This window comes from Podarcis raffonei, chromosome 5 (assembly GCF_027172205.1).
Source record: "Podarcis raffonei isolate rPodRaf1 chromosome 5, rPodRaf1.pri, whole genome shotgun sequence".
Taxonomy (NCBI): Eukaryota; Metazoa; Chordata; class Lepidosauria; order Squamata; family Lacertidae; genus Podarcis; species Podarcis raffonei.
This window is the reverse complement of record NC_070606.1, coordinates 38,104,179-38,121,230: the sequence shown is the minus strand read 5'-3', so window position 1 is coordinate 38,121,230 and position 17,052 is coordinate 38,104,179. Positions and strand designations below refer to the sequence as shown.

Here is a 17,052-nt window from a genome sequence, read left to right as displayed (position 1 = left end):
ATTTTTGATTGGCTTTTGACATGCTTCATTTTTGTGTGTCTTGTGAAGTTGCATAGGAGAAACTGCGCTCTGCACATATACTTTCTCAATTTGGAACATTCCCATTTCATGTTAAAGCTCATTAATGCCGGTGTGCTAACAGTCCCTGGAGTCTAGGCAAAACTGGTCTCCAAGTGGCAAGAGTGTTGTCTAGCAATGCTAACTTTCATTTTCCCACCAGGGATAGAGCATAGTGCTGTTTCAGCATTGGAGCTGCTTTCCACAGAGAAAAAGAGTAACCCATTTCCCCCCTAGCTAACTCACCATACAACTCGTTGCACAGCCTTTCAAAGTTGTTGCGCCAGATTGTAAGGGCCAGGTGGTTGAGAGGGCCATGATTCAGATTGGTGGAAAGGGTTTCTTGGCCATGGAGGAGACAAGTGAGAACCAGGCGGTTATAGAAAAGCAGGGAAATGCCTGTTTTTAAAACTCAGATGAAAGGATGTGGTTTCTTTCGGTGGTAGATGGAGATACACTTGGGCAAAAAAATTCCCTCACAGGAACATGAACAAAAAACATGTCACAATAGACAGCATGCTTACAAATGGGCCTTAGACTGGGCATTAGAAGAGATGAAATGGATCTTAAAATTGACCAAGCTTTGTATGTCCAGTCCTTATTGCAAAAAGCCCAAAGGTTTTTTGGAAGCAAATTTGTTGTTGCCAATATGCCACTGAATCCCACCTGCAAATAACAATTGTCTGGAAGTGCCCCTAGACATGCCCAGGGGTTCCAAAAAACCTGGAGATGGCTTAAACCAGGGCTTTTTTTCAGTCAGAACTCAATTCTGGCACGTTTTTCTAGAAAAACACCACTGGCTTAAACCATTATTATCACTCCTATTATTTTCTTCTTCCACACCGCACTACGTGAATGGTCAGGAGGTTTCACAGCATTGACCCAGGGTTCTTTCTAGTGAAACTGTGCCCAAAATAGTGCATGAAAATTCATTAACTGTTTGTGTACATTACATTTAACTTCACTTCTGTCCCAAATGCCCATCATCTCCTCCATCAAGAAAGAAATTGTATACAACACCTGTACAGGATATGAATTTGCAACAATGGACCAAGTATAAGGGTGCTTCATATATTACAGTAGAATTAGGAACACATGAAAAAATTAGCACATGGTATCTTATACAATGATTGAAACATAGAACTAAAAATAATTTGCAGTTAAGGTATTCCACTCAGAACCAGATTAAAATATGTTGTGACAAAATCCACATTGTACCACCCTAGACATATTGCCAGACTGCATCTCAGCTTAAATTCTGCTAAAGAACTACAGAATCTTATCGAAACCTGTTGTTTCATATTATTTACTCTTACTGCAAACTCCCCTTTCCTCTTCTACCTGTATTCACAACTGAGAAGTTAGTTCAAAACATTCCAGTTAAAATTCTATCTTGTGTCTGACAAGAGCAGGATTATAACTCCTGTTCTAGTTCATTAGACAATTCAAAGGTATTTTCACTTAAATATATGGGTGAATGAAGCGACTCAGCAGCTTTGTCTTTCCAGGCTGCAGTGTGATTTGTCTGTCTGTCTGTCTGTCTGTCTGTCTGTCTGTTAGAGCTACAGGGAGAAGGAAAAAGGGAAAGAGAAGTCCTCAAACAGCAAATACAGCTTTGTCACCAATAAAAAACAACAACTAAACACATCCACCTGCACTAATTTATTCAAGCTACTTTTCCACAGATGGGCAAGCGAATTTGGATGGTTAAAATGCAGTCTGTTATGGCGGACTGAAACAAATACATATGCAGCTTATTCGTTCAGTCACTGCTGCAAACTATTGCCAATTTTAGATGAGCTGATCCTAGTCTCAAACCAGTAGCAGTTAACAGTTTCAAAACTAATATACCACACTAACATTTATTTATTTTTTAATAGGAAGTTGATATAAAAGTTGGATCTGGCTGGGAGCAGTTCACGAGATCTTGTATTTTTGTTCCTATGCAAATGTCTCAAAGTTCATGTGCCATTGATCTTGGATTACAATTGGCCCTAGAAAGCCCTTTTCCATACCTGGAGTAAAAATTGAGGCTGCTTCTTCTTCTCTGTCCTTACTGAAATGCCCTTCCTACCCATTTACCTTTCCTAAAGCATAATTAGGTGAAAGGCCTGCTTCAAAATATAATGTATGTCACCTGCATGCCATCTTTTCTTCTACAGAGATGATGAGAGAAAACAACAGTATTCATTGCTGCTTATGAGTAATGATTACAAATCTACACCTCCCCGCCAAGATGGACTACTTGTAGTTAGCATACGATGCCTAAATGTGAAGATTCCATCTCTGCACATGTATTCCATTTAGCCCTTTCCCTCTACTCATGAAGCACAGGATTCTTTGGAAAAACTACTACTAATTCGGTAAAATCATAAAGAGGACAGACAACTCTGCAGTTTCCCCAAGTTCAGATAACTACTGCTCATGTTGAGTCTTGTTAAACACCCACAACAGCTTCTTGCCTCTACCCCTGTGTTTTACACAGACACACACACACACACCACAAAAAAACCCGCCAGTCTGTGCCAATACTATGCTGCCTTATTATTACTTCCATTAAACCCAGTCTGTGGAATTCACCTGTTTCTAAATAATTCCTTCTGACCTTCACCAGTCACAGGATTTTATTATTAGGTATAAAAATCAACATGGAATTCAGATATGACCTTTGGGAGGAATTAGAGAGTTCGTGTATAGATTACCTCATCTTTCTGGGAGCATTAAGGAGAACCAAATTATCTGCAATAAGTATGACCTTGCCTCTTCTCATCCCTTTTTCATTGCAAAATAAGAATGGAACAGAGTAACGTAGGGTTCTTCTGGCCCAGGAAGGTTTGTGTTAGATGTAATCTTATCTCAACATATACAAAACTGTGAGAGCATTAAAGACAGCTATGTTCAGGTCAGAATCCAAAATACTGTGCTGTCTGGAAAGGCAGAAAAGTCTCATGTCATTCAGCACTTGTTTGATCTTCTTGTGCTGAGCAAAGTTTCCTTGTTTAATACTTTGATTTTTCCAACACAACATCCTGTGATTAGAGATTACTTTCAAGACTGTCTTGATTTTCTGCCCACAGTGCACCCTATATTAGCCAGTTGGATGTCCATTACCTTATATATCACATCTCCACTATTCCTGTGTCATGTAACCAGTGGTGGCTGACAAGGTCCTTCGTTGGGTGAAATCACCCAGCATCGTTCCATGGCAACCAGGCGAGATTCTTGCTCATATCTTTTAGCCCTGGGAGGCGTAGGATAGGAAGGTTAGGCTGCAGCCAGAATCATGCGGGTTACAGCTACATGGTTTTTGACTGGATGATCATAGTTGTGCAAACAAGGGCTGTTGGCATCAGCTTCAGCACACCTTGCCTCCATTGCTGCTTCCTGGTGCTTAACAGTGTGGATGAGAATTTTCTTCACCATAAAGCGACTGCTAGCAAACCATCTCACCTCCTGTTGCTGCCTGCCATGGGCGTAGTAGCCAGGGGGGGCAGGGAAGGGCAGCCCCCCCCCCAATCAATAAAAATGCACAGCTAACTGAGGTTCTGCCCCCCCCAACAAAAATCCTGGCTACACCTATGCTACATACACAACAACCTTCCATCGTGATATACAGAGGCCACTAGTACCCAGCACAGTTGGCACTGACCACACCAATGTGTGAGGTTTCCTTGTAATGTCCCTGAACAGCAGGGCTATATTGACATGCTCATTCACCCTCATCCTGCTATACACCTGTGCAGGATCAAAGCTGCAGGATCAGACGATGGAAGAATAACCTATGGATTTCTACTACTCCAGACAGAGCCTCACTAAAATGATTGTTTGGAAGTGTTGATACTAGCAAGTATCACTAGCAGCCTGACCCTGCCCATCTCCCCTTCACCTCTGTTGCAACCCTCTAACGTAACATTAGAGCCTGCGGAATAGCTCAGCCGGTAGAGTAAGAGATTATTAATCTCAGGGTCATAGGTTTGAGCCCCATGCTGGGCAAAAAGATCCCTGCATTTCAGGGGTTGGACTAGATGACCCTTGTGGTCCCTTCCAACTCCACAATTCTACGATTCTAAAGGCATAGCGCCTGCTCTGCTAGTGCAACACCAGAGCATGTTGCACAGCACTGGAAACTGACATACTGTATTTACTCAAATCTAATGCTCATCTCTTTTTTTTGCAAAATTACGTTGTGAAAATTAAGGTGTGCATTAGATTCAATGGCACATTTACATCCACCAGCAAATACCTTTTTTGGTTTTAAGGTTTTGAAAACTTAGGTGCGCATTAGATTCGATGGTGCATTAGACTTGAGTAAATACGGTAGTATAAGATGTCAGATCGGTATAGCTGCCCACAGCTGTACAATAGCCATATTAATGATATACGAAAAGGAAGCAAAGTTTATCGTTACTGCAGTCAGGGAGGCCTCTCTGCTTTCGTGGAACTGCAGACAACTTTGCCACTTCAAACATGGCAGTTCTGACCTGCTTTGCAACCTCTTCTTGCTAGCCACTGGGTTCTGCTTTAACTTGCAGGGTTGCCACTAATGAGAACAAAATCACAGCTAGGGTCAGATATAATAAGCCAAATAAAGACAATGGTTAAAGGAATAAATAGGCAACTGGGTCACTTTGAACTGACAAAGGACGGTGTGCATCTTTCAGATCCACCAGACTCCCACACAACCGGTGTCGCTATGGGCAGTTTTCATACTGAGAGAACAATACAAGATGAACAATATGAGATGAGAATTGGCAACCGCATAAAGTTTGAAAATTTTGCCACAACTGTACACTCTTTAATAAAGTGGCGTTCCTCTTTCCCTAGGAAAAATGGAACAGCAAAGTGCCTATCCTGTGACACATTACCAGGATGTTGCTACCACTAGAATGGGTGCCTAATTCAATTCTGCCAGTGGATCTGAGAACCTTCAGATTGAAGTGGACTGGATTTTCAAGCCAAACCTACAGTAAGGGTCTCTATAGCCAAGCACAATTTCAGACAGAGTCCAATGCACAGCAGATCTATGGAATTTGCCTTGTTCACTGCCCCATTCCTTCTCAACCTTGCTGTCCTATCAGGACTAGTCATGGGGGCTTTTTCCAGAAACAGGGCTGTTATGGTTGGGTTTTCATCCATTTCCGTTGAAACAGAAAAGCTGCAGTCCTTCCATTCTCAGTCAAAACAAATGTATGACAACTTTACAGTTACAGAAAATCTTGCTACTTTTAGTCCCACTCTACAGACACTTTGAATATTTCAACACTTATTTTTACTTTGCAGGATTTATATTCTGCTCAATCGTCGCAAACATCTAAGCGGTTAATATGAAATAATATATTCATTAGCATGCTGAGAAAAGGGTAAAAAAAAGTTGTTCTAATATTTGTCAGAAAACAAGTAAAATCACTAGTCTGGGTAAGCTTGTCTAAACAAAAAAGTGTTTAGGAGGTGCTGGAAGCAATACATCCAAACTGCTTTCCTAATATCAAAGGGCAGGACGCTCCAGAAATTAGATGCTGCCAAAAAGAAGTACTGATTCCTTTGAAGTGCATCAGAAATAAGGTCAAAGATAGTGATGTCAGGGGATAATCAACAAAACTCCTGCGTTACATTGAACCGTAGAACTGTAGACTTGGAGGGGACCCCAAAGGTCATCCAGTCCAATCCTCTACAATGCAGCAATCTCAGCTAAATCATATGACAGATGGCCATCCATTCTGCTGGAAGGAGAGTCCACCACCTTCTGAGGGAGTCTGTTCCACTGTCAGACAGTTCTTACTGTCAGAATGTTCTTCCTGATGTTTAGTCAGAATCTCCTTTCTTGTAATTTGAAGCCATTGATTTGGCTCCTACCTCCTACCCTGGAGAAAACAAGCTTGCTCCATCCATAAGACAAACCTTTAGATATCTGAAGAGCGCTATCATATCTCCTCTCAGCCTCCTCTTTACCAGGCTGATCATACCAAACTCCCTTATGTTCCCCATAAGACTTGTTTTCCAGACCCTCAATCATCTTGGTTGGCCTCCTCTGCCAGCTTGTCAATATCCTTCTTCAATCATGGTGCCCAGAACTGGACACAGTACTTCAGGTGTGGTCTGACAAAGGCAGAATAAAATGTTACTGTTACTTCCCTTGATCAGGACACCAGACTTCTGTTGCTGCAGCCTAGAACAGCATTACTGTTTTTTGTTGCTGACTAATGTTACTAAGAGGGACGCGGGTGGCGCTGTGGGTAAAAGCCTCAGCGCCTAGGGCTTGCCGATCGAAAGGTCGGCGGTTCGAATCCCCGTGGCGGGGTGCGCTCCCGCTGCTCGGTCCCAGCGCCTGCCAACCTAGCAGTTCGAAAGCACCCCCGGGTGCAAGTAGATAAATAGGGACCGCTTACTGGCGGGAAGGTAAACGGCGTTTCCGTGTGCTGCGCTGGCTCGCCAGATGCAGCTTTGTCACGCTGGCCACGTGACCCGGAAGTGTCTCCAGACAGCGCTGGCCCCCGGCCTCTTGAGTGAGATGGGCGCACAACCCCAGAGTCTGTCAAGACTGGCCCGTACGGGCAGGCGTACCTTTACCTTAATGTTACTAAGACCCCCTAGATCCTTTTCACATGTACTGCCGGCAAGCCAAGTACCTCCCATCTCATATTTGTGCAGCTGGATATTCGTAGAACATCTCAACTGGTACATCCTGACTGGTTGTACCTAACTCCAACTGACTCCTCCAGCCTCCTGTGTGTACTTTCAAACCCAGCTTCATTGGTTGTTTGTGACACAAGGCAGTATTTGGACCAGTTCTTTGGTCTTCTGTGTCTTTGCATTAAATGACAAAAAGCTATCACGATGTAGCTATACAATCAGCAGTCATGCTTTATGAAAGGGGAAATATCTACAAAATTATTTGCCTCTCATTTTCTGGAATCGACTCATCAATAATAGTCCAGTCTAAATGAAACCGATAGGCATTATTGCATGACTATTTCTTTTTTCCAAGTAATATATGGCATTAGGCAATGCTGTTTTAACTTTAATGGGGCAACTGATTTGACAGAATTTAGATTGCTGTTCTGATCCAGCATTTGTGGCTGCCATGGTACACTTCTTTGCTTTCACAGACATAGCTTCTGCAACATCCTATATCATACAACTGTGCAAGTCCACCATGCAGACCTGTTGCAGCAAATAGCCACTCTATGTTAGGCACACAGAACTGTGCAGACTTGTCTGTGTTTGCAGTAGCCTGAAAGCCTTCAAGTTGGTTAATTAGCCACCAGAGTCCTACTATTGCCATGCTTGCTCTCTGCCTGATTCTGAGCCATGCAGCACTGACACTGATGATGCTTGCACTTGGCTTTTGTGGACGGCCACAGGGCAACATCACAGGATGCTCTCCATCCTAAACAGCTCTTGGCTCAAAAGACCCTTTTAACTCAATGGCTTGTCTTTCCTTAAAGGTGGTAACTCACTTGAGCAATTAGGTCTGGAGAATATTGTTTGGTACACCAAACTTTGGTAGTGGCTAGACTCAACCCATTTCTGTATAGCGCCCACCTAGGCCTCTGAATTGCATCTGCAGAACATGCTCTTGGCCTAGTCCTCCCTTCTCTTTTGCCACTTCCAGAAGGGACACTGCATTCTTTCTCCCAGCTTCCACTTCCCTACTCTTGGCTATAGCAGAGCTAGCAGCAGACTCTGCCCATCTCCAGTCTGTCTATTCTGCAGCTCTGGGCTCTCTCTCTCCCTCTTCCCAACTCTTCTCACAGCCAGGGCTAGCATCAGCACTCAACATCCTTGGACACATCTGCCAGGGCCCTAGCAGGACGCATTGCTGGTGCCTGTTCTGGAGAGGCCTTCATCCCCTACTCCTGGCCCTCTGCTGCTACAGCTCATCCAGACTTTCTTTTGTGCTATGCTTTCCAGGTGCAGGTCTACACTTTGTAAGTCCACCTGCTTCCACCAGGAAAACCCGCTGTTAAGACTGAATGGAAACAAACAACAATCTGCAGAAAACCCGTTTGCTGTGTGTTCTGATTCAGCAGTAAACAGCGGGGTTTCCTGGGGAAAGGTGCGAGGGCATAAAAACAAAACAAAATCCGCTCAGACACTGATCTGAAAGGCACAGGCCTGCGCCTGGAAAGCACAGCACAAAGGGAAATCTGGATGAGCCCTTAGTCAGCTCATCAGAAACCACCAGAGAACCACCAGAAGCAAAGGAACTGGGCAAAGTACATGCCTACAAAAAACAGTAGTAGTAGTAGTACAGTAGTACTATTTTGCACAGTTACAGTCCTACTGGGGCCATGTGGCCCATCCTATGCACATTGATACTGGACAGGCACTTTGTCGCATTGTTATCAGCACCTGCTAAAAAGCTTTTTGTTTAGGCAAGCCTAATCAGATGTGACATGTATTTTAATAGGTATTTAAACTACTGATTCTATTCACATTTGGAGTTGTTTTAAACTTTTGACCTTTATAAATAGTATCTCTTACATGTTATGTAAGCTGCTTAGGAGTTTCAATAGTTCAGTGGCATACAATTTTTTAAATCAATTACCAATAAATAAATCCCAAACCACAGTAGTACGGCACTAACTGCAGACTGTACATTTATGGAGTGGAGTCAATTTACTTTGATTCTACAGGGGTGCTTGCTTATGTATTTAATTTACATCTCACTTTCCTTCCATCACGAAACACAGCGCTCTCAGGTAGTCTTCCACCCAGGTACTGGCAAGACTTAGACCTGCCAAGCTTCAGCAAGGTGGCTGCATCAGGTGTCTTCTTGCTACTTTACTACACCATGTCTTGCAACATGGTCATGAATTTCTTTTGAAGCTTTCAACCTTACTGATTCAATAAGGAAATCAAAGCATTAAATAGTCCACAGGAGTCTCCCCTTATCTATGGCAGGAAAAGCAACAGAAGATTGCTGGGAAAGGTTCAAAGCTATTAATTTCAAATGACCTGGAACATCCTGACCCTAAAGAGACTCTCCATCAAAGCACATTTAGGACAACAATTTAACACACCCATTCTAAACTGGTGTGCATGAAAGCAGGCTCCAATCCCAGGCAAAATGTGTTAAGAATGACATAGGTGGTTATGTGATAGTGGTTAGAGTGTTGGACTAGGACCTGGGAGAGCAGGGTTCAAATCCTCACTGAGCCATAAAATTCACTAGGTGACCTTGGGCCAGTCACCATCTCTTGGCCTGACCTACCTCACAGGGTTGTTGTGACAATTAAATGGCGAAAACCATAAAATAAAAACAGCTTTTGGACAATTAGTATCTTTTTACAATGTGTGTGTGTAAGTGAGTCCATCTTACTCTCTCTCTCTCAACACACACAGAGCGAGGTGAGTCACTATTCTGTGGAACTGATGATTCATCCATTCAGTCACCATATCCGGGCCATACTAACAAGCAAAAACACACGTGGGTTGTAATCCACAAACCACTTTACACCGAAGGTCCTTCTCAATCGGCCGGATTCGAAACGGCGCCGGATTCTCTTCCCCTTCACCCACGCCCCCAATTCCTCAAATATTTATTCCCTATTTCCTTCATGACGTAAGTGCGGGGGCGGGGAGAACAACTATGCGCCCTGGGAGATGGGTACCAGGAGCCTGAAGGGGGGATGCCTCAGTCCTGAGTGCCTTTAACGCTCCCCTTTACTGCACCCGCGAGATCAGGTGTAATATCAGCATGTCAGTTTCACTTTTGAGATCAGACAGGTGTGTGTGTGTGCGCGTCCGCGGCGTCGTGGCCCATTGGCGCCGTCAACACCGAGCGAGCGCCCAGCTCTCCCTTCGCCACATCCAGGACGCGCGTCGCTCCTCCATCTCCTCCTCCTGTGACATCTTATATAAGAATGATCCGAGCAAGCTCCAGAAGCGGAAGCCGGCCGAGCCACCTCGGGAGTAAGGAGCCGGCGGAACGGGCGCTCCTCCGGACAAGGCGCCTTCCGTCAAAAACTAGCGACATGCTAGAAAAAAGCCCGGCAGGGAAGAAGCGACGCAGCAGCCAAATGCAAGAGACACCCAAGAGGATGCGGTGCTGGTGGTGCTGCGCTCGGTGCCCCATTGCGAAGCTCCCAGGCACCATCGCCCGGACACCTTCCTGCCCCTTTCCAGTGATGGGAAGTCCCAGCTTCCCTTGACTCGACGCAGGTTCCTTAATTATAGGAGGCGGCGGGGACGCGGGAGAGAAAGTTAACTCTCCGCTCCGGCCCCTTCCCGAACCTCGCAGGAGCAGCCTCGCTTCCCAGCCCGCCTTTGGCTTCGGGTGCTGCTGCTGCTGCTGCAAGGCGCGATTCCGGCAGAAGCACGTTCAGCAACTTGTTATGACAGACGAGCCCTCCTCCTCCCTCCCTCCCCCCGACGCCATCCCGCTGCCCTCCCCCGCCTTAACTTTCCTCTGGGGTGGCGAGGGAGCAGCAGGGCGGCCGGGGGCGAGCGGGCTGGCTGGGCAAGACGCTTTCCCTTACCTTCCCCCGAGCAGCGCAGCGGGAGCGCCCCGAGGACGCGGCGCGGGAGTTACGGGCGGGAGGCAGGCGAGGCGGCGCGGGGAATCGAGGCGCGCTCGGCGCTGCTGTTCAGCTGACAGGACTTCCACGGGGGAGGGAGGAGGAGAAAGGACGGGGAGGAGGAGGAGGAGGAGGAAGCCTCGCGCGGAGCGGCGCGGAGGGAGCGGCGCAGGGGGGCGGAGGACTTTCCCAGGGCTGGTTGTTTACGCATTGCTGCCCTGCTCGGTGCACGCAATGCACTCTCTGATTGGACGCAAACTGGGGCACAGCCTTTCGCCGCCCGCCCTCGCCGCCGCCTCGCAGCCATGCCGCCAACACACGGAGCCCCGCAGGGGAAGAGCAGGGCTGGCAAGTTCTGCCCCGCTTTGAGGGGACTTCAGCTCCCGTCGCGCGCGCGCTCCCGAAGCTTCCACACTCGCCTTCTCTCCCGCCCCCCCCCAACACACACGTGCGCGCGCGCAAGCGGAGCCAATGGTGTCGGGCGGCCCTTTTGGCGAGCGCGGAGTTTACCCTTCGTGGCCTGGCTGCGCACATGCTGCCAGGGCTCCGGCGGAAGGAGCGTGCGCGTCGCACATGCGCGCCGAGGTCCCGCGAAGCCGCGGCCCTTCCAGCCTGCCCTTACCCGCGCCTTCGGATTGACGGGAATTCTTAGCCGTGAATGGCGCGCGCGCGAGAGACAGAGCAGTCCGGTGCCCGCGGCGCAAACTCCCCTAGCAAAAAGAGAAAAAGCGGGGTGGGGGTTAGAATATTATTACTCTCGCTGATCTCTTGTCCGCTCAGTCTCAACATCTTCCAGCAATTAAAAAGAGGGACGAGGGGGACGCAACTAAAGGGAATAAGCGCAGCCCGATTCCAGTTATGTTTTGCGCACAAGTGAAGTCGCACTAAGTTCAGTCAGACTCCCCCTGCCCACCCTGAAAGTGTGATCAGGCACTTGTTAGAGCGTAGCAACAGCGTGGTGGGAGAGTTTATTCCGACGTGAGATAACCAAATACAATCGTGGGGCAGCTTTCCTGCGCCTCTGCAGCCCTGATGACGCGCTACTTTGTGCTTGTTGGCATGCCCTGAGTTATACTACTATTGTGGGCGTATAAGCGGAATCCCATATTGCATTTGCTCTACAGCGAATCCGTGATCTAATTGTGGAGAAAGGAAGGCGGGGTGTGGGAGCTTCTTAATGAAATCCATGCCCCGCTTCTAGACCCCAGTTTTAATCAAATCACACACACGGACACACCCCACAGGTAAAGAGGACTGGCACTAAGCGCCCCCAGGGAGACTGCTGGGCTACACGTTAAAGGCTATCACTGGTGAATAGAACTGAGACAAAGGATTTTTTTAGCACATATGTGTTAATTGGCTTACCAATACCAAGATGTGTTCTCAGCTACTTTTTTTGTAAATCACCATGATGAAATAAGAATGGTCACTGTCTGTGCTTCCTTGCAATTCGTTTATCCTGACCTCACTGTTTGCGCGCGCACACACACACACACACACACACACACACACACCTTGCCCCTTCCGTGTTCCTGCAGTTCAGGACAACACTTCGTGCATCTGGTGAAGAGTGGACTGTAGTCTGCAAAAGTTCATCCCATAGAAAGTTTTTAAGTCTTTAAGGTGCTGCAAAATTCTCTGTCGTTTTCTTTATACTAGCCTCTCCCACCTTGGTACCCTCCAGACATTTGGATCACAACTTCAATCAGCCCAAACCAGTATGGCCAGTGAATAGGGATGGTGGGAATTGTAGTCTGTTATAAGAATTCTATAAAATTAATGTCCATAAATGTACAATGCAAACACATACATAAGTATATAAACCACGTGTCTGAAATAGTACAGGAGAGGAATCCTGAAGTCATTTTGACTCTCCCAAACCATTTTGACTCTCCCAAATTGACCTAAAATATTTCTCTGCAAGCTTCTCCATTGTCTTTTGCCTATCTGTCTTAAGGGTGTATCTGTGTATGAATAGGGTGAGCCTGTGACCTGGATTCAGGATCTAAAAGTATTTACCATCACAAAAGAGTGGCCAAGCTGCCCAGGTAAAGCAATCGGAGACCATTAACAGATATCTTGGCAAACAGGATTTCTGCTGTGAACACGCCTCCTTCAGTGATGTATGTATGATGTTTTGGGGGGTGGTCTTGAGCTACGGGGTGGGCAATTACAAAAGTCTATATAAGGGCTTGCGCACCATTGTTTGGGGTTCCTCCTCCTTCCTGTGTGTGGTGAGTGAGGACCCTGTTGCAACAGTTTAATAAAGATCAGGCTTACTAGCTGCTTTGCTTCTCAGTATTCTCTGGTTGGCCTCTGTTATTTTCGCCTACTGATAGGGAACCCACTTAAGGACTCTATACAGGCTCTTGGATACCCCATAAGGGATAAGGAGCAGGTTTTTTCTTATAACATAGTCCAATAACATGTGGTGTTGGAGCAAAGCTGCCTGAAACCCTGGAGGACTGTTGAAAGTGTAGACAATACTGGGCTAGAAAGACTGACTTTGTATCTTTTTGGTATCCTATATTGTGAGATTGCAAGGTCTTAACTCTGAAAAACTCCAGCAACAAAAGAGGATGGTTATTATTACATTTAGATCCCACCTTTCCTCCAAGGAGCTCAAGGTGTCATGCATGGTTATTCCTTTCATTTTATCCTCACAACAACCCTGTGAGGTAGGCTAGGCCATCCTAAGTTACACACAGCAGCTGATGGGTGGGGCAGGAAGCAAAATGGAGGGGGAGGAGAGTTAAAATAAGCTGCTGGCTTTGAGGGTGCCGCCTATGCTGTAGTACCCTGCTTGCCTAAATAGTCCACCAGCTGCCCCCAAGGGCCAGTCCATATCCACCAATCTCTAAATAGCCCTAGCCTTTAAATACCTGGTGCCCTCCAGTAGTTCTACATCAGCTTCACCGAGCATGGGGCACCCAGTTAAGAGCATAAGAGTGGGGGGAGGGGCTGAAGTAATACAGCCCTCCCTTGCACTACCTTTCAAGACGGAGAGTGTAGAATTCTTGTCCCTTTCTCCTTCACCAGCCAATATGTGCAAAAGGAAGGAAGCACATCATGGCTGTCGCTGTCACAGTGATCTCATTGTCAGTCATAGCACAGCCCTGTCACTCATGGCCCAGAAGAGTGGAAGACAGAAACAGTGTTGATGGTTGGGTGGGAAACTGCCAATGCATTCCTCCCCCCCCCAAAGGGCTAGAAACTTATTTTTAAACGAAAGCTGACAAATTAGGTTGGGAAATGCACAGGAGAGCAGGATAGTACCACCAAGAAAGGGGGTCAGTGCAGGGAAACACTGAGCAGGAACACTCATGTATCCTGATCCTCTGTATATTTCATCAGAAGTAAGCATTGGAGAGTATTGAGAGCTGGACAGTAAAGAAGGCTGATCGCCGAAGAATTGATGCTTTTGAATTATGGTGCTGGAGGAGACTCTTGAGAGTCCCATGGACTGCAAGAAGATCAAACCTATCCATTCTGAAGGAAATCAGCCCTGAGTGGTCACTGGAAGGACAGATCATGAAGCTGAGGCTCCAATACTTTAGTGACCTCAGGAGAAGAGAAGACTCCCTGGAAAAGACCCTGAAGTTGGGAAAGATGGAGGGCACAAGCAGAAGGGGACGACAGAGGATGAGATGGTTGGATGGTGTTCTTGAAGCTACCAGCATCCTGAACAGAACGTAAGACATGGTGGCGCTTCCGCGCATGCACGTGACATCATTTTGAGTGTCTGCGCATGCGCGAGCAGCAAACCCCAGAAGTAATGCGCTCTGTTACTTCCGGGTTGCCGCGGAGCGCAACCCGAAAGCGCTCAACCTAAAGCACATTCAACCTGAGGTATGACTGTATTTCCCCACAGTCAGGCATCCCTTCCCTTGCTTCAGTTCTAGGCAACACAATACCCTCCAGATGTTGTTGTACCCCCAGTTATCATCAGCCCCAGCCAGCATGGTCAATGGTCAAGGCTGATGGAAGTTGTTGCCCAGCAACATCCAGGCAACCAATGCAGACAACCAATGACACTGAATGCTGGGATTTTCAGGACAGATAAAAGAAACGACTTCTTCATGCAGTGCATAGTTAAACTATGGAACTTGGTCCCACAGAATGCAGTGATGACCACCAACTTGGATGGCTTTAAATGAGAACTGGACAAATTGGTGTAGGATAGGGCAGTCATGGCTACTAGCCACAACGGCTGGAGGCAGCGCTGCTTGCCGGAAACCACATGAGGAGAGAGAGTGCTTTTGTGCTTGGGTTCAGCTTGCAGGCTTCCCTCAGGAACCTGGTTGTGAGAACAGGATGCTGGACTAGATGGGCCATTGGCCTGATCCTGCAGGCTCTTCTGATGTTCTTGTGGAGGGCAGCATGTTCACTAAACATGCCTTACTTCATCTGCCTATAAACATACAGTGGTACCTCGGGTTACAGACACCTCAGGTAACAGACGCTTCAGGTTACAGACTCTGCTAACCCAGAAATATTACCTCAGGTTAAGAACTTTGCTTCAGGATGAGAACAGAAATCGCACAACGGTGGCGTGGTGGCAGCGGGAGGCCCCATTAGCTAAAGTGGTACCTCAGGTTAAGAACAGTTTCAGATTAAGAACGGACCTCCGGAATGAATTAAGTTCTTAACCCAAGGTACCCCTGTAGTCACATATCTACCTAGAGGAAATGCTGTGCTTAAGATTGCCAACTTTTACAAACAAACGCACAAGCATCCAAGCCCAACTGGACCTCTTCCTGTGCTTTTAACAGCAGCTTGACATGCAGAAACTGAGCATGGGAAGCTTTTCCTGGCATGGAGAAAATGTAATGGGGAAAGCTTAGCCTACTTAATTTCTGCACGGCTAATGTTAAAAGCCATAGGAGCGGGGCCAGAAAATGCTGCCAACCCTAATAGCGCTAAAAGGAAAGGGCAGGCTTGTTTTCAAAACATATGGAAAGGCCCTAAGAGTGCCTGGCTGAAACCGTGTGGGATTTCTGACCTATGTAAACAAAGGTGGTTGATTCAGAATAACTCTTAAATCAACAGCTTCTGAAGCATTCCTGGGGAGTTTTAGCCTTTGGGTAAATATTCAGCTGAGAAGATGCTTAGCTGTTTGCATAGTTTTTGTTTGGTAAAAGTATTAGCAGCAGGCAGAACCCAGCCAAAGTTAATACGCTCAAAACAAAACCCATTAGTTTCAATGGGAAAGTTTAGCATAGGGGGCAAGTGCTTCCTTTTGAAGTGAATGGGACAAACAGCTCAGCTTTCAGAGGATCATGTAGCTTGTACACTTCATTAATTTCTTTGTGTTTATGGTGAATGGAAACCATTCCTCTGTAGCTAAATTTTACAAGATGGGCAAATTGTTGTTTTAAATATTTTCTTATTACTCATGTACTACGTTGCTGTATAGCATATAGCTGAATGGAAATATTCTATGTGTAAAGAGAGGTTTGTCTCCCTGCCCCCCATTAAAGTCTCTGAAACCCAGTGGTTAGGATGAGATTGGCCCGGGGCGGTCCAACCTCTCAGACCAAGTAGGCCGCAAGAGTATCTATTGGTACTTCGGCACAGAATCTGCATGCCACACACTGGATTAAATTTCCATATTGTAAATTAAAAGTGTTTTCAATATAGTTAATATTTTTAATAGGCACAGTTAATTGAATGCATATAATTAAACACACAGTTAATAGATGTAATATATTTATTTATTAAACAAAATTTAGTGCAAAAATATTTTAGCCGCCTCCCCACCCTCCCCTCCTCACAGGACCCCTGGTGCCACCACAGAATGCGCAACCATCACAGGAAGTCTCGGAGGAAGGAGTTTCCACTAGGTATTTGGTTGGCCAATGTGGGGACAGAATGCTGGCCTCTTCTTAGGAAGCTCAAGGCACCGTTCGTAGGACTCCCAAAACCCAGTCCTGCTTAATTTCATAAAGCGGACTGTCTCAGAGACACCCTTAAACTATGCCATCTTATGAGCCAAAATGACCCCTTATTCCTTAACTAAACCTAAATGTTGGGGCTATTCTATCAGAGTTATTTCCTATGGTGCCCAGAGCACTGAACTGTGTCTCAGGCTATAACAATCTCTGGCAGCCAAGCAGCCTGATAAGCAGCAAGGAATCTCTGTCAGTTTTATGTAAGTTTATTTACAAGAAAAACACATCCAGAGCATGGCATTCTGCATGCTATCGTTAACAGTAGTTGCTCAATCTGACTCATCGTCCCTCCCCCAACAGGAAGGCTGCCAAAATTCCACCTTTCTTCTCCTTCCTTTCTGTTGTTCTCTCAGCTTCTCCAGTCTCCTCGTTTTGGGACTGATTGGCTGGCCTGTCTCTTCTCCAGAAGACACAGCCTCAGACTCTGGCTTATCTGCTGGTTGCCTGGCAAGGCTTTGGCCAACTTCCAATTCTTCCTCTCCTTGGGAGTTAACCATGTCTTCCTTGGGAAGGAGGTGGGCCGG

The 17,052-nt window shown here is 46.4% G+C and overlaps 1 protein-coding gene across 2 annotated transcripts in view; it reads right to left on the bottom strand.

The window, feature by feature from the left end:
- The window catches only part of PCGF5 (polycomb group ring finger 5), a 33,576-nt gene extending 22,463 nt beyond the window's left edge, over nucleotides 1-11,113 (bottom strand). Inside the window, exon 1 of one of the 2 annotated variants that reach the window (XM_053388687.1) lies at nucleotides 11,088-11,113. The gene's annotated coding sequence lies outside the window, so the exon portion shown is untranslated. Of the gene's footprint in view, nucleotides 1-10,538; nucleotides 10,674-11,087 lie in introns of those variants that run through there. The other variant, XM_053388686.1, reaches the window with a different exon arrangement.
- Between the last annotated feature and the right edge of the window lie 5,939 nt (nucleotides 11,114-17,052).